The sequence below is a fragment of the Empidonax traillii genome, unplaced genomic scaffold (assembly GCF_003031625.1).
Source record: "Empidonax traillii isolate 1590-97213 ecotype Southwest subspecies unplaced genomic scaffold, ASM303162v1 scaffold333:size665630, whole genome shotgun sequence".
Lineage (NCBI taxonomy): Eukaryota > Metazoa > Chordata > Aves > Passeriformes > Tyrannidae > Empidonax > Empidonax traillii.
In genome coordinates this window covers 328,374-347,142 of record NW_020955526.1, presented here as the reverse complement: position 1 = coordinate 347,142, position 18,769 = coordinate 328,374, and the positions used below count along the sequence as shown (strand labels likewise).

The window sequence follows — 18,769 nt, the reverse complement described above, 5'->3', positions numbered from 1 at the left end:
ATGTGAGAAGTTTACAAATCACTTAGATGTTAAAAAGGGAAGAATAAAGGGAAAAAAAAGAGGCAAGAGGTCATTTGAAATAAGAATGTATTCTTTAGAAAGAAATCCTAATTTACAGAAGGTCCTGATTACAGTTGCTTTAGCAAGACCTTGCTGAAAAGCAGAAATGATTTATCTGTGGCATGACCTTGACAAAGCTACTCCTTCTGCAAGGAGAAAATTGAGAAGTAATAGCTGGCAATGACACATTAGCACTGAAACTCAGGTCTGTGTATTTCGGTTCCTGCCACTGTTTTTTATTTTTCCTTTTTTTTCTGGGTCACAAACAAAATGTCTTGAATTTCATTCATTTAAGATTCAAATCTCTCAGGTACAGAGGAGCACTGAAAGCTGCTGAATACAGTGAATTTTCCCCACTATCACCACAACCATTCCTTTTGGGAGATGAAGATTTGGCTCTGCTTCTTGCAGGATCACATCTTTAGTAATTAGTTACTTGATTCAACTTCTTCTGAAGCCAATGGGAATCTTTCTCCTGATTTCCACAGAATCTACTGATCTCTCAGTATGTTTAGTAGGAGTCTTCACTACATAAATACTGAGGGGTTTGCCATTATATTAATTTTTATCTTTTGTGGTGCCAGATTTCGCAAACCGAAGTATTCTCTCAGCTCTTGCTGAAGTCAATGGGATTCACAGGAGGTGCTAAACTGCAAGTTCAACACCCCATCTGTATCCTGCCTTTTGCAGCGGCCATAAAATTATGCTTGGAGACTGGATTATGACAGTCTTGTGCAAGCAGATATGCTTAATGACTCTTTTAGCTAATCTGCACAATTGCCTCAGTACACAGGACATGGTTCTTAAAAAATACTTGCCAGTGCACACAGGAAATACTTTAAAAGTTAAAAAACTCTAATTAAATACATGAAACAGGGCTTTGGGGAAACAAAAAGCCCAGCACACAATTAGCATCCTCTAAAAGTCTGAGGTAGAACAAGATCATCATATTCTGCCCCAAGGTAGCTCACATATTTCTACCATTTTACACATCTCATATTAATAGGCTAACTGAGTGAGAAATAGAGTAACAGCGGCCAAATAACAGACAAGACTCCAGGAGAATTTCTGACAGATTGCAACATAATTCCACCCTTTTTGTTTATTTGTTTGTATTTTAGTTGCCAGTTTCACAGATCCATTTTTAATGCAAAATTTTATTATTTGTTCCTTTAATGGTTTCATAAAATATTTAACATGGTCTGTTTAAATAAAGGAATGACATCATGCATAAAAAATGAAAAATAATGTGCTTGTAATAAGCTAGAGGTTACATTTAATGAAACAATGCCCATAAATGAAATTTCATTGTGAGTGCTGATGATGCTCATTTCAGATGAATGCACTTTGTATTTATTAGTTTTAAGCGTGTTCATCCTCAACTTCTGTAATCAGAATTACAATATCCACTCAGATGAGAAAAGTAATTAAATCATTAAGACATACTTTCTTAGGGCTGGGTGATTCTGTGGATATGCAACAGTTGGCTGGCTCCTGCCCTAAATCCCTACTGCAATAGATTAATTGTTTTCTCATTATTTTCCAGAGGGTATCTATCCTCATAAGAGTATGCATGTACAGTCTGAGAATTATGTGCTTCATGTGCCCTTCAATAGCATGTGTATCTTTCTATCCATCTTTGGGCTACCAGCATAAAGGGCAGCAGATTCCTTGTATGAATAGCTAAGGAGAGTTTCTTGCCACAGCATACTTGAGGCAAGACTCAAGAATGGCAGAGATGGCTGTTGGACAATGTCAAGGTTTGGTAGACACTTGACCCTGACTGTATTTTTTTTTAACTATGTTCAGTGCATCAGATGCAAAGCTGTACATATAGAATTCACTTTACATGCACAACTTCAGTAGAACCCACTCCCCAGAAGGATAAATTATGAAGCCTGCATTTGTACATTCAATTACTCTGTCCTTAATTGTGCTACATTTTTCTGGTAAATGACATGGAAAGGTTTAGGAGATTCATTGCCCTTTAAGCTTTACACAAGCATTATAAATGAGTTTAAGGCCTCCTGTCCAGGATGGACCATGCCTATTAAGAATATAATTATGTGATCCCCTCACAACACCAGCCCTGTACCACAACAGCAGATAGTTTCAATACCCTCCACTCATCTCCATCTCCTACACCTCAGTCCTGTGCTGTTTGCATTGCCAGCGTACAGGTTCTGAAAGATGACACTGACAAGGTAGGAATCAGATAATGTCACCATCATAGCCAGTAACAGCAGCTGATGGAAGAATTAAAAGCTTTTCAGCATTCCTCATAAATTACACTCTTATTCTGGTGCTTCGATCAGCCCTTACAGAAGGACTTTCCAGAGGTCACCCTCCCAGAGTTAAGCTCCTAGGTGGTATTTGCATGTATCCCTGATTCACTTCTGCATCTGTAAAGTTGTCAGTAATGCTGTCTGAAATCATCTAATTTTAGATGTATACAGTGAATGTATCTACATATCAGCTAGTCACATCATGTTCTCCTTATAGTCAATAAAAAGAATTGACACAGAGCCGTGGTTTGTATATGCAGGAGGAAGACATGAAAGGCCAAAGCTCAATTAGAGCTGAGAAAGGACTGGGAGCCACACACAGCAAGACAGTAAGACCTTTACCTCAGGTCTTTACCTTAGATGAAGATGCTTCTGTCCACATCAGTAGCTCGAACCAAGCACACTGAAGACTTGAAAGTGTGTGTTCTTCAGTTTTGAATTATTGGCTATTCTGTGCAGTCATTGTCTCCTTTTGATGAGAGACTCCCTTCTAAGCCTAAGAAACCATTTTCCCATAAAACATTAATCAAAATTTTATTTGATTCCCAAAAGAGCTTGACTTGCTCTGTTTTGCCACTAAAAGCAGTAAAAATCCACATACTTCACCTGGGAAGAAAAAAAGGAAGTTGGAACACTTATTAGAAAATTACTTTTGTATTGTATTTTGACGTTTCAGTGGTGAGGACCTTAAAAGTTAATAGCAGCAGATTACCAAGTATTTTGTTCCTCTGCTAAGAAAAAGAAAGAAGAAGGAGAAGAGCCCTTGCATAATAAGTTCATTTTTAAATGTTCCAGTTTGTCTTTGAAGTTCTCCTTTCACTGAGTCGAATGTTAGTGGTTAAATTTACATTTTCTGTGAGCTTTGTGTTGAACTAGGCAAGTAAAAAATGCCTTTTCAATCATATATAACTCTATTTTTATTTTTCCTTCAAACCAGGAGAAGCACTGATTCCTTATACAAAAGAATCCGATCTGAGTTTCAAGCTTCGAACATTTTGCTGCAGTTCTGTTCAAAATTTTCAAAAAATGTAGTTAAATGCTTTTAAACAATGGGAAAAGTGTTCTTTCAATGCAAACCTATAAGTCAAAAACTGTTTCTCAACGCTTGCACCAGTTTCTCAAATATACTATTTTCTCAGATACATACAAGTATTAAAAATATCAAGCTCCTAAATGAGGGCTTCAGAAAGACATCCAGTATTTTTAAGTCCTCAATTACTACATCTATGACCAGTGGCTGCTATTAAAGAACAAGAGTAAGTTGCTGGCCAAAATAATTGCATTATATGATACACCATACTTTTTAGTCATCATTTTGACATCTGATAGATACAAGGCATTGATTTGACAGTGAAAACTATAAATTCAGACCATTAGAACTTCATTTCTGACATTAAAACAAGAAAATCACATGGTTATGAGGACAGAATAAGTCCTCTGATCAATATGCACCCGAAAGATGATCTTCCAGAGATGAAAAATAATCTGAAAGCAATTTTGCTGAGATGTCTCTATGTTCTTTTGTCTTTATTAATTCATATTTAAATCTCTTGATGTGGAGATTAACCTTATGCCTTTTGTAACCTGGACGAAGTTTTTAATAACTGCTAACTAAACAATACCACCGTTTTGGATCACAGATGTAACTGACTTTTGTTGATAATTTTGGAATTTGTCAAGAATATTTTTACATTTTGTGAGGGAGTTAATCGCTTATATTGTGTAGACAAACAGTTTTAAGATTGACCACTATTTTAAATGCTGCGAAATTCCTCGTGATTCACGACAGTGAAAGTTCTTCATGATCTTTTGCAATAGTTTTGAGCTTCTGTGGTGAAGCTGTTACCTTTGCAAGGTAAGAAAAGCTACAACATGAACAAAGCAACACACAGCAACTAAAATATCTCCAAAGGGTGAGCTACACAAATGTGGTGACCAAAAGCAATGATATAAACACACATGGTAAAAGGGTTAAAAAGGTAGAGAACACAAGGAAAACGTTGTTGAAGGCTTGCACAGTAATGAACTTAATACAGCAAAAAAATCAAACTGCTATTTGGAAAACAAACCTGCATTCATCCTTTGGTGTAACTGAGGAATTCTGAAAGTGGACAGCTGTGACTGCTGTCAAGTAAAGCACTTTTGAAACCTGCAATTGGAAAGATTTTCTAACACTTTTCCTTTAAGTAAAACCAAAATTATGACTCCCCAGATTCCACTCCTTAAGGTTCCTGTTGATTTTCCTTTCTCCCAGCTGATAAAATGTTTCCATGGCCATATCTGGAAAGCTGAAAATTTCCACTGAAGGTTTTTCAAATGGAATTTTCATCCATTTTTAACCACAAATATTTGTGGATTTGCCTTCTCATTCTGGTATGGGTTCTTTTTTTAAATTCTTTTCCAAGGTAAATAGTTCCCATTTTCCCATCAGTCTTAATAATAAACATCCTGTCTCTTAAAAAAACCCATTTTCATTTCTCATTAATATCTGCAACATGAAAATGAGCATTTTAAATTACTCTTGGATCTTTCCAGACAGAAACAGGGGAAAACTGAAAATTCTGACACCTTAACTGAAGGAGTAAGCACTGTGTTTGGTGTGAAAATAGCATTTTATATAATAGTGGCAGGGGTTTCTTCAGGGAATAATTTGCTGAGTGTCCTTTGTAAGGCTATACTCATACAGCTATGTCAAGACTTCACTTACATTTAATCCGAACTACAACCAGATATACATGACAGGTAACACAATACCTTTGAATTTCTCTTTAAATTTTAAAAAGTAAAGTTACATTTGTTGTGAAGAAGCAATAACTGAAATATTTGTTCAACAAATTAGCAGTTCAGTAACTTTTGCCTTTATGCTCGCTCATTAAGTGGTCAAAAAGATTAGAGACAGCCTTATTCATACTTAATAAATAAAACAGTTGAATGACAGCAAGCCCTAATAACTCTATGGAAATTATTTTATTTCCAATTTGGTAATATTTTAGTACAGGAATAGAATAGAAAGAACAGAATAGAAAGCATTTCCCAGAATTTGAGAAGCAATTTACCTGAAAATTTAGAGTAACTACTTGCAAAACCTGTTTGAGCTGTATCTAATTGCAATGCTTGGCTGTATCAGCCGGAAAACTAAGACTTCACTACTGCAGCTTCATGAATAGTTATCCATACCATGCAATAAATAGCATTACTGCTTCCTGACTATGTGACCTAATTGTGCTAAACTGCTTTCCATGTTGGCACAAATACAGCATAGGTTAAATAAATCTTTTGTGAAGGTTTACAATTCACCACCTCCAAAGAAAGTTTTACTTGTACAAATGTTCACAGACAGTAATGGGAGAACATGTTGAACTGAAATCCATTTGGACAATTTTTCAGCAGCAGATTTCCATACTACTCAGTCATCCCTGTTAGTTTGTGGCGCACAGTGTCTGACAACTGAAAAATATGTAAATTGCTCTATACTTGTTATGAACACTCCTCCAGATTTTGTTCAAAAGCTGTAACAGACTGGGCTGCTCAGCATAATTTTTTGAAGCATTTGCAAAGCTGGTACCAGATCCTGCCCTCTTTCCATATGTATACCCCTCATTTGATTTCCATGGCAGAAATGCCCATTTAGAAAGTCATTTGAACTCAACTCCATTTCCCTCAACTCTATTTTCCTCCCATTATACACACACACTACACAGAAATTTTCAGTCTTGGTTATTATTTATGGAGAGCTTTCAGGATTACCTTTTACAGCTGATTTATAAAAGTAATCACCTGCCTCAGACCAAAATGTAGCACTTGAACTTAAAATGCTGCTTCTGATTTGAAAGATGTCATCTGCTTGAATAAAATCCTTCCTCTGAAGCACAGAATATCTTTTTGTGATAGAAAAAAAAAAAATCCAAAATTAATACAAAATTCAGAATATTCTTTTTACATAAATCACTTGAATATGTACAGAGTTTGCATTGGATAAATATTGCACTTTTAATTAATTGTATAATGAGACATGCACATTGTAAGAACATATATGCACATATTATTTCATTAACTGTCACTTGAAGTAATAATATTCAGGGTTAAAAGGAGATGGTGTTTTTGTGTGCATGCTTATGAGAAGCCCAGATTGTAAAGAGAAACACTGTGCTATACAAAATTGATTCAAGCAATGCAAAAAACATGCTCAAAATCTGTCTCTCAGATACCCAGGGCAGTTTCAGACCTTGCACAGAGTTCTGCTCTAACGCTCTCTGCTCTACATTAGACCCTCCACAGCCCCCGTCAGCGCTGTAAAATGATAGAAGGCAGCAAGAACCCCTAGTAGAAAGGATAAAATATGCCACCTCTGAAACAGGCAGTTTTTGGTGTTCACTCCCACCTTTTAACTTGGTACCTTCATCTGCTAAACTTCCTGGAATGTTTTAATGGCCTCACTTTAATTGTTGTCCACTGCTTTGGGATCTAAAGAACCATCCAAATGGTAGAAAAGACCTTTTTGTCTTGAGTCAAACAGCCAGTTCAACTGAACAAATTTTACATGTGGTTTATTTTTCTTCTTTATAGATAAGTCTGCATTTATTATATAACAGAAGGTGGCATTCCAGATTGTTTGCAGGATGTAGACACAAGGGTTTCGTTTTTAGCACACTTCGTAAGTATTTTGCATAGACAGATGAAGATGCACAACACACTGTAAGCAAAAGCAACATTTCATGCCTTCATTCCATAATTAGGCTTAGGTCTTAACAAGTCACATTCTAATTCCCACCAAGCAAGTATGAAGAGGGCATCTGATCTCAAATACCTTATTCATGCAAAGAATAGGTTCAGCTAAAGTGCAACAATGAATAAAATATGGGAAACGTATTTCTGAAAGGTTATTTTACTGTGTCACCAAGTTAATTCTGGCACAAGATGACTCAAACCATCTGCAGCTTGAACAAGAAGAATTAAACATTTTGACAGGCCTGAAACCTCATACTTTGATTTTCCATTTTTTAAAATCCCAGTTTAATTCCACCTCACTCCTGCCTTTTTTCCTAATGTGCTCCTTGCCACTATCTCTCCATTAAATCCAAGAGCTGAAAACCCCCCACTGTGCGACACTCTCAGCCATGGGTTGCTTAGGTTGAAATGAAGTACATGTTAGTTGTTCGCAGTCACTTGCTCGGAACTCAGGCTCCAGAACTTTTTGCAAGGCTGACTTAGAGCAACCTTAGCATATTACCCACAGTTTGTGTGGGTTTGAAATGCAAATGTTTACTTTCTACTGTAACATAAACATGATTTGTTATACAGGGCACTGACACTTCTTATCATACCTCTAAGAAATGGTACAACTGCCACTCTTAAACACATTTCTTAACACCAGCATGCTTGAAATTTATACTTTGGATAACAACAATGTTTTACAATGAATGCATGAACCAATATACACTGACCCTCACTTGAAAGTTGAGGCTCTAATTCAGGAAAAAAAAAAAATCTGTCAAAGTCTTCTGTTTAGGAAAGCTTTTAAATTCTGTCCTCTATGAGGATGCAATTCCTAATGTACTTATAATATTAGAGAGTGTCACTGCATCCCACCCTTCTGTAGTTTTTCCCCCGTCCCTTTTCCTTGCCATCTGCCTTTCAGTGTTAATTACATTTATCTCTCTAAAATTTTGCCACATGCCACATTTTTTACTGAGCCAAATGATACAGTGCACATGCATTTTACTGGTGAATTTATGGCTAGAGGGCTCTCTTTTTTCCTGTCCTTTATGGAGAAGAACAGTGCTAGTTTTAATGCTTTGGCACATAAGCTTTAATAGCATCCATGCATCTGCTCCTGAGCTCCTCACTTAAGCTCCCTCTGTACCATCCAAGATGGAAGTTGTAATGTAGAGAGAACATTTCTCATCACTCCATTTTCACACTTGCTTCTCAAGTTTTTTCATTACTGCTGAGCATATAGTTCTAAAACCTGAAAGGTAAGTGAAGCTGCACAAAAGAAGGCTTCTCCCTCAACAAAAAGGCTTTCAAACAGTGAGGTGAAGCTCAGATCCCAGAGACTGTCCCACCCAAAATTCATGTTTGCTTTAGGAGCCTTAGCCTTTCTTATTGTTGAGTTTCTGGGCTCTGTGTGAAACTGTTAATGCCGCTGTATTTCCAACCTTTAAATGCCAACATTCTACATATGAAGGGGAAATAGAAGCAGGCTTAGTCAAACAGTTATGGGGAAATAATTTTATTTTTCTATTAAATTCTCAATTACATTATTCTAGGGTTTATTTTGGGGTTTATTATTTTTGTGATTGTTGCTTAATTTGTAGCTGATAGATCCAAAATGCTTTTCCAAAATGGATGCAATTTCTACACTAAAATAAAAACACAGTCCCCAGTTTTAAGACCATTCCTTAAATGTATGGGTCAATCTAATGATAAGTTTTAAGGAATAAAGCCATTAACATTTTGTAATGTCAACCAGTTCCTTTTTTGTAAACACATTATATACTTCTGTTTGAATTTAATCACTTTCTAAGCAGCTAAATAATTATTTCAAGCTAATGAGAATTAGTTTTAAAGTTGTTAGCATTAATGAGAAATCACCATATCCATATTAGTGTTTCATAGTACTAAATATTTGATACCTCAGTTCACATTACTGCATGGAGGATACTAGCAGCAAACAAAATTATTAGTTTCATTTTGTCAGTTAAAGCACAATTTTTTATGGGATTTAAAAAAAAGTATTTTGAAATGAAAATAAAACTATATTTCATTACAACAACAACAAACAGCCTTTAGATTTAGAAGCACAATGCTGTATACTTCCTTTAAGCCTTTACAAGAAAGAGGGACAGAATCATAAGAATTCAGTGGCAATCTGGAGCACTCAACACTTCCTAGGAGATTTTCAGCTCCTTTTAGGCATAAGCCCTAGAGAAATTGTTTATTTCTTACAAGATCTGCCCTATTCTCATCCAACGAAAAGGAATGCATGTTTTGCACTTCTCAAGATTGAGCTCATAGTTCCTGTTCATTGGAATTTTAAATGAGTTTATATTTTGTTGTTTTTGTGAAGTATTCTGTGTGGTCAAACAGCTTTTCCTTTAAGCTAACAGGAGTGATTAGATGGCACTTCCCAGGCTGCCAACTATTTCACAATCCACAGCATCTTAAAATGCAGGAAAACATGAGCATGAATGTTTCTGGTCTAAACAGTGTTACAAGGACAGCATGGGAACACAAACAGTGAGCTAAGTTCTCCTCTGTTTATAAATCACCAAAATTCTCACTGCAAAAGAAATCTGTTGATTTACACCAGGTGAGAATGTCTGTAGAATGTGTATAATTACCTTCTGATAACATGCTCTTATTTATGTTCTATGACTTAATGATGAATGTACTCTCATCTCTTAATCTTTCTATGCATCTGCAGCACTTTATCCCTTAATATCAAATGTTTCTCAATATACAACCTAAAAATATTAATTTCTTTTTATCCATACAACATGCCTGGGTGCAGTAATACTGCAGGTTTTGTAGCATTCTGAGGTTCACCTTATTCACCTCTATGTTTTTCACATCTTGTGAGTGTGCCATGCTAACTATCTCTGGCAGCTCTAGACCAGCTTCTCAGGGGAGAATTTTCCAGGCAGTATAGTTTAAATTCTTTTTCAGTTTAGTTGTCGTTGTGGGCTAACCTTGGCCATCAGCTAAGCACCACACAGCCTCACGCTCATTCCCCCACAGTAGGATGTGGGAGAAAATCAGAAGGGTAAAAGTGAGAAAACTTGTGGGTTGAGATACAGACACTTTAATAGGAAAAGTTAAAAATAAAGGCAAAAAGAAGCAAAGAAAAACAAAACAAAATAAAAAAAAAAGCTGTGCTAAAACCCCACATTATTCCCTACCAGCAGACCAAGGCCCAGCCAGTTCCCATGGAATTGAAGAGCTCACAAAAATCTCCCCTCTCTGTTTTTACTGCTGAGCATGACATCACATGATTTTCGGTCAGTTGAGGGGCAACTGTGACCCCTCCCAGCTTCTTGTGCACCCCCAGCCTTCTTACCCTGGGAGCACAGTGAGAACCAAAAAAGGCGTTGATGCTGTTCACTAATAACTAATACATCCCTGCTCTGTTGTCAGCACTGTGTTCATCAGAAATCAAAAACATATCACCTCATGAGCTGCTATGAAGAAAATTAACTCAATCCCATCCAAAATCACTACAGTTGCACAGTCTGTAGTTGGCACAGCTTTCTCCACTTTCCCTGAAAAACTATGGTCTATTCAAACTCATAGTAAGGAAGGTTTCCTTTGCTGTATTTTTCCACTAGCAATACTATTGCCTTTGGAAAACAAGATACATTCTTTTAAAATTCTTGATGTCTTTCCATCCATCAGTCTATCACCCTACTCCCACATAACCAAAACTTCATGTAGCTGGCACTTTTATCTGCAATCACACTTCCCGTAGCCCCACAAATATTTTGTTTCTTTTAACAGAAACACTTTCTACTGTGATATTCTTTGTGAATATGAACTCATCATTACACCTGACTTGGCCATGTTTTCTACAGCACCCTCAGATACCCAGTTATTTCACGCTTACGTGTTTCTATGAGTAAGCATTTGGTGATTTATCTGAAACTCTCTATCTTCTACTTCCTAGCACAGGATACTGTGGCTCTTTGATATTAATGAACTAACCCATGACAATCCTCTCCATGTCCACACTAGAAACGACCCCTCGCTCTCCAACACATTTAAACTGTCAACAAGGAATGTGCCACGGCACAGGTTTACTCCCAGACCATGCCTGGGAATAGCCTGAAGAGCACTCAGCCCAGAGGCACACCAAGAATCCTTGTAACCGTATCCCAGCACAGCCAAAGTACAGTACCGAGTCCCTTGATCTTGATTTCTTCAAGCACTTGGACTGACGAACCGTGAATCCCAGAGTTCGGAATTATTTCTTCAGAGTGAAAAGGGGTCTCCTCATTTCTGCTTCCAGGTGTCTCAAAATTTATAGACTTTCACAAAGAAAGAAGTATATTAGGAAATTTTTATTCATACAAGATGTACCTGAACAAGGAATAATGATTATGGGAATCAGAGTTACGAGGTATTGGTTTTCTTCACATAAAATTAGAGAACGTCACATTCAGAATCATGTCACCAGACTGGGGCCTGGAAACAATGTTTTTTAGAAAATCTTTGCAATGCACATGACTGTAAACTCCCCAAATCTTGTCTAAAAGAAAATAATTTAAATCACCTGTGCTCCTCAGATCATGGTGAACTCATGTCTGTACTTGAAAAAAAGTCTTTAAAAATCACTTAGTTCGGATCATAAGAGTTGCTGAATTAGATGAAGGAAATGTGGCTCAATAAACAGATGCCAGCACAGATTAGTTTTAAAAATATATAAGAAAACACAAAAGAAGGCAATCATGATATACTTTCTCTTCTGAAATAGTGTAACTTCCTTGAGCTATGCTTTGAAATGCATCTCCTAGATCACTTTAATCACTGGTTCACTGAATGATCTCATTATCCATTTCCCTGTCCAGTCTGCATCAGAATCAAACAACATTTTAGGAGTTTTTAATACTAAATAAAGGTAATTACAGGTTGTAAAAAAAAAATCTAAACCCCAAAAAACAGTGAAAAATATGTTTGTTTAAAAACATATTTTCATAGTAAATTTTTAATTCTTTCAAAACATTGCTTTTTCACAGAATCACAGAATATTCTGAGTTGGAAGGGATCCCCCAAGGATCATCTGGTCCAACCCTTAGCCCTGTACAGGACCATCCCCAAGATTCACACCATATACCTGAGCGTATCATCCAAAAGCTTCTTGAACTCTGGCAGGTGTTGCTGTGACTGCTTCCCTGGGAAGCCTGTTCCAGAACCTTTTTCTAATATCCAACCTAAACCTCCCCTGACACAACTTTAGGCCGTTCCCTCAGGTCCTGCAACTGGTCTCCACAGAGAAGAGATCAGTGCCTGCCCCTCCTCTTCTCCTTATGAGGAAGTTGTAACTACAATGAGGTCTCCCCTCAATCTCCTCTTCTTCAGGCTGAACAGACCAAGTGACCTCAGCTGCTCCTCATATGGCTTCCCCTCGAGGCCTTTCACTATCTTCATTGCCCTCCTTTGGACACTCTCTAATAGCTTAATATCTTTCTTATATTGTGGTGCCCAAAACTGCCACAATATTCAAGGTGAGGCCACCCCAGTGCAGAGCAGAGAGGGACAATCCCCTCCCTCGAATGGCTGTCAATGCTTTGCTTGATGTCCCCCAGGACAGGTTGGCCCTCCTGGCTGCCAGGGCACTGCTGACTCATATTTAACTTGCCATTGACCAGGACCCCCATGTCCCTTTCTGTGGCACTGCTTTCCAGCATATCGTTCCCTATTTTGTACAAACATCCAAGGTTGCCCCATCCCAGGTGCAGAATCTGGCACTTGCTGAACTAAGGTTTGTGATTGCCCAGTCCTCTAATTTGTCAAGGTCTCTCTCAGGGCCTCCCTGCCTTCAATGGAGTCAACAGCTTCTCTTGAATTTTGTACCACCTGCAAACTTGCTTAGAATCCCTTCTAGTCCTGGGTCCAAGTCATTTATGATGTTGAAGAGCACAGAGCCCTGTGGAACCCCACTAGTGACAGATCATCAACCTGATGTCACCCCATTCACTGTCACCCTCTGTGCTCCACCTATGAGCCAGTTTTTCACCCACCATATGATGTGTTTATCCTTTTTCCAGAAGGATCTTGTGAGAAACAGTACTGAAAGCTTTACTGAAATCCAAAAAGATTATATCAACTGGCTTCCCTTGATCAATGAGGTGGGTTACCTTGTCATAGGAGGAAATCAGGTTTGATAAGCAGGACTTTCCTCTCATAAAGCCGTGGTGGCTCTGACAGATGACAGAATTATCTTTAGGTGTTTTTTGAACAAAACCAAAATTTTTTCCTTATTATAATTTCTGGGTTTTTTATTTCTCATTCAATACTTTTGAAGTAAAATATATTAACATATATTAAAAATATATTAACAAAGTTAGTTTTGATGGATATTTTGGGGGGGAAAAAAAAGAAGTTATTTATTGCTATTTGTTAAAAGAAACGGAAAATTTTCAATTCCTATCTCATTGCCTTCCCTTGTCATTAGGTTTCTTTACAATTATTTGAGATGTGCCTTGCTGGGTAAATTTTTAGAGACTATGTAGAGTGTTGAGAGTGTTGGCACACTGTGATTTTTTTCTTTTTTTTAAGAGAAAATAGAAGATTGCTATTTAGGGAAACGAAATATTTGAGAGAGCAGGAAGCCTTCACAGAAGAAGAAATATTAAAGGGGACTAAAATTTCAGTACAGTTCTAAGAAAAAGTTTTAAGTTTTGCCTGATTAAAGATTTCATGTTTCAAGCAGTTTGTAACAGGAACATAGAACTGGAAAGGATCACCTATGTTACTGAATGTAGCTTCTGAAACAGTGTTTCTACTGATGTCCTACAGCACTATTGTTATTTAGCATTTACTACAAATATACTGTGGTTCAAGCTCAGCCTCTGCTGTCTGCCTGCTCTCATATTAACTCATCTTGCATAGGCACAGATGAACCACATGAACCAAGAAAGCCAACCACATCCTACAACGAGAGAGAGTGGGGTCAAAATTAGTACCTGCCAGCCTGAGCCGTTCTACTCTCTTAAATGTGTAATGGCTCTAGAGAAACTGGAGGTGGCTATTTCTTCTTTTGCACAAAGTTCAGGGGAAGGCAGCTCTTCTCATTCCATCTCCAGTAGCCATTTATGGATCATTAGGGAAAAATCTACCCTCCCTTCCCTAAGCAACCCAATCCCAGAAAGCTGTCATTAATATACAGTGTGATAAGTGATTTACTCTTGTTTCGGGGACATTAAATGTCCAAGGACTTGCTGATCTACAACAACTTGATCACAAACTTAATTTCCAGTCTCCTTAAACTCCCCTATTTTAATGTGCAATCCTTTTCAGTAGATTACCAAACACCACCTTAAAACAATTTTGATTCCTTCTCCAGCTGCTTATTTGTGGAACACCATTCCAGTAATTCACTCTTTTTCTTTTTTACCCTAAACCTGCTGAAGACCAATTTTAATTTTTTTAATTCAGAACTTTTTTCCTGTTTCATATTTGTTCTCCAAAAGTATTTGCAGAAAGTTATCCCTTTTGACACTCAGCTGGTTAGGTCAAAAAGGCAAAGTCTTTTAATCTGTCAACTAAGGTTTAACCATTACTTTTTACAATAGAAAACACTGGAAGTCAAGTAAATTCCTTGGTAGTTCATAGCTTCATCTTTCAGCTAAGGAATGACCTTTTTTTGTCTTCCAATTTAGATATCCTCTATTTAAAGGAAAAAAACCAAAACCAACCAAACAAAAAAACACACCGCCCCCACCACCTCCAAAACTAATACTGGTTTCTGAGTGCTCAGTATTGTAATTTGAAACTCTCAAGTTTATCTCATACTTTTAATTTCAGCTGCCTGAGTCATCTGATCCACCCTGCCTTCTTCTAATGGATGAGTCCTTCTCCACTCCCCAGCACTACATTCCAGCTTTATGACCAGGTCTGAATTTCAGAATCCCATATTTAGTTCTCTATATTTGGATCATTAATGAATACATTAAACACGATCTGTCACAGATTTATCCCTTGAGAATAATACCAGTAGCCTTTCTTTCTGCCAGTGTCCCCTTCTGCAGTCTCCCCTTTCAACAGCTCTTCAATCTACCCCATATGCTCTAGTAAAGGCAATGCCATCATCTCCACTTGCAGTACAAAATTCCTATGCAGCATGGTGGAAAGTGCTTTTCTGAAATCCAAAGGGATAATACCACTCTATCACCTTACACAAGAAGAAATACAACAAATAAAATAAAGATAATTATTGGCAGATCTGACCAAAAAAAAAAAAGCAAAGCTCCTCAGACCTGCCTCTTCCATTTGTCCCTACTTCACTAGAAATTTAAAAATTTCTTCAAGCCCCTTATTGCCTACTCTGTCCTCCCAAAATCCTTCTTTGAACTGAAGGGACATGACAAACAATGAGGGTTAAATAAATATCTCTGATGCTTACCCATGCCATGGCAAACTTCAGTTTTGCTCGCACCGAAAGAAGCTCTGAGCTGGCCCTCGAGAGAAGCAAAAGAGCAGAAGGTTGCTGGGGAGGAGGGTGGAGTCATTTCTAAAAAATTGTTACTGGTTTTGACACTCTCTGATCATATAATCAATCCTAAAGTCCATTAAAAATCCTTGCTGCTGCACTTGGCATTTACTGCACTAGATTCCTTCAGTCTAGAACAGAGATTATCCTGGATTTTGTCACACTTAGCAACCTAACCTTTGCTTCTTAGAACTGTTTTCTGCTTCTTCTACTTTTCTTAGAGCTACTGTATGAAGTTACAATGACTGATTTATAGTGGTGACAGAGATAATTTACAGTGTACAAAACAAAGGGTTAACTTGCATTCAAACAGAAACACCCCAGTGGAGCCAGTCTGAGATAATGAAATTATAGCTCAACAGGAAGATCCTGAGAAACAAGTGTAATGGTTTTAATAAACAAGGATTGCTGACATTTGGGAGAGAGGCTTTCTGGAGGCTTAATTATTCAAAACAGCAAGGGAACACCTAAGTAACCACAATAAATTGTGAAAATAATTGTTGTTTATGTGAATACTTTACCAAACCAGGATTCAACTTCCTAATTTATCTGTGGAATGATACAGAGAGCACAGACCATATACAATGTCCAGAGGTTCATAAAATCATAGATATGTTTTAAATCATTTTAAAAAATATTATTCTGTTGATTGGCTAGGAAATGTGGTTAGGAAATCAGAGTCTATCATCTGAAATGAGCTGTCTGTTGTATCATTTTCCTGTAAGAGACTGTACAGTAGGAAATTGTATCTGGAGGTTGCATCCAAGGCACTTTATAAAAGCTTGGACAGTATATCGGATAGCGTCTTTTTCTTTCAAGTTGAATAATATGTGATTGTTCTATCCTGCAGGAGGAAGGAGTCATTCAGGCAAATACCTGGTTCAGAGCAGCATTTCTTACATGCGCCCATGTGCTCTCCATGAGAAATGCATCACTCTAACAACACTTTTTATGACATCCCAGCGTCAGCAGAACCAGCTGTCGAGACTAATGGAAGTACACAATCTTCCTGATGATTTCTGGAATAATCCAAAGGAGAAGATGATGACAATTACCTTTGAGACACCTGCCTCTAAAATAGCACATGCTCATTTTAAACAGGCTGTAATCTCACCTTGAGTGACTGCCAGGCTTCATTTGGATCCTTCATGTTTAATATATTATTTAGATTGCATGGTTTTAGGCCTGAAAGGAAGCAATTTAGATTGAAATTAGCAATAGAGTGTGGAATTACACTGACAGGCAGTGGAAGTTTAGATAGTTATTTCAAAAATTTCACTCTCTATTCTACATGTGCCTCTATGATTCTAGAAATGTTTAGAGATGTTAAGACATCACAGATAAACACTCAGAAATAACAATTTTTAAGTTAAGGTGCCAGGCTGTGGGTTTGCTCCTTTCTTTGTTTCCTAGTGCGTGACCAGCACTGGAAAATCACACACATACTTCTGGCTGTTGTCCGTGATCAAACAGGGAAAAATGCTGGGAAAGCTGGTAGGCTGATCAAGGGAAGAAAAACATTCTTTATGAGAAGTGAAGGAAGGCTGGTGGGCTTGTTTGCTCTAGTCAAATCAAACTTGAGTGGAAGCTGATTAGAAATATATCTGAGATGATACAACAAAAAGGAAGGACCATTTAAATCCGAAGAATAATGTTGGTATGAGAACAAATAGTATAAATCTGCCACAAATAATTTGAAACTGAAGACTAAAAGAAATATCCTGTTAGAACAGCCTGTTGATGACAGAAATAACAGCAAAATACTTGCTAAATTTTAACTTTCTAATTGCAGTAGTCTTAATTCTGTGAAACACTGACCAGCTTCTCATTTTAGAACCCACGAAATGCAGCCCTATGTCCTTTAAGCCTTGATAAGGGAAGAGTTGTGATGATTATCTCCTTTTTATCTTTTTCCTGCAGACAAACGGGTCAGGAAACTTTCAGCCAAACTGGTAAAAGTTTCTGAAAGTAGAAGGTAATCAGGAGCTCTTTGACATCCAGAAATAAATCTGCTAATGGTGTACACTACATGCCATGATATATGGAATTGCCATTCATCTTAAACAGCAGGCAGTTATTCAGGGAAACTACAATTTGCAGACACTGACAAGCCCTCATGCATGAGTTCCAGCTTCATTTCTTTTACTTGCTGGGGACCACATACCAAAACCAGACCCCGATAAATCAGTTCTGTTAGTCTAATCTTGAGGTCACACAGGCATGGACATGCGTGGTTAGACTTGCATAGAAAAGAGGCTGGCAGGCATGCTAGTCAGCACTGGGTTTAGTCGCCTGTCTTACTCCAGCAGCACTGTTTTATCAAAATGCAGCCAAATGGCATTTATCATTTAACCATCCAGCCATGCTTCTTAGAATGGTGCTTACACTCTTACCTATGCACCAATCGTAGTTATAGCTCGCATCTGCCACTTTATGTTGCATAGTTAAGTTCTACAGAGACTGGCGAAAAAATTTCACTTACCAACATCTTACAATTTTTTTTCTTTTTTTTTTTTAACATACCACAGCTTCTATCGCTTTTTTATTTTAGACAACATATCTTTTCTTTTCAATCCAGCCAGCCTTCAGTGGCAGTGTATATTTTTAGGAAGCTGTACAGCCATCTGGAAAGGTTTTATTTTTTTGTTATGTTTATCCTTTGCACTTTTCAGATTTCTGTCAAAGTCCATGGTAACAGCTGCTGCTATAATACTTTCCATTCTTGTGTGGTTTGAGAGCTGCATAATCCAATGAGGTTTGCAGTCTACACTTCAATCAACCACCAATTTGTAAGACCAATAGTTGGGGAGGTTTGCCTTTGGAGACCATTATATGGCTGCCACAGGTGTCATTTCTGTGTCCTTTTTGCTCATTATTTATTTCAAGGGTGATTGATCAGAAGATTATGCATTAGTTTTTCATATTCATGTGTACATATATATATATATATATATATAAATATATATATATATATTTAAAATCCTGAAAAGATTGACTTTTGAATTACAGATTTTGTGGGTGTTTTGTGGTTTATTTTGGGTTTGGGTTCGTTGTGGGTATTTTTAGTGGAGAGGTGTTTGTTTGTTTGTTTTTATTATTCTCTATACTGCTATCATCCACCCTGTAAATTAAATTCTTTCCTTGTTTGAGAGAGAAGAAATTCTGAAGTGTCGCAGTTCATGTATGGCTCTATTTTATTTTTCATGAACATTAATAA

The 18,769-nt window shown here is 37.3% G+C and overlaps 1 protein-coding gene across 2 annotated transcripts in view; it reads right to left on the bottom strand.

The window, feature by feature from the left end:
• Positions 1-18,769, bottom strand: part of TDRD15 (tudor domain containing 15) — a 158,053-nt gene that overhangs the window by 109,394 nt on the left and 29,890 nt on the right. For both annotated transcript variants that reach the window (XR_003572108.1, XR_003572109.1), the window contains exon 3: positions 6,093-6,223. The gene's annotated coding sequence lies outside the window, so the exon portion shown is untranslated. The remainder of the gene's footprint in view (positions 1-6,092; positions 6,224-18,769) is intronic.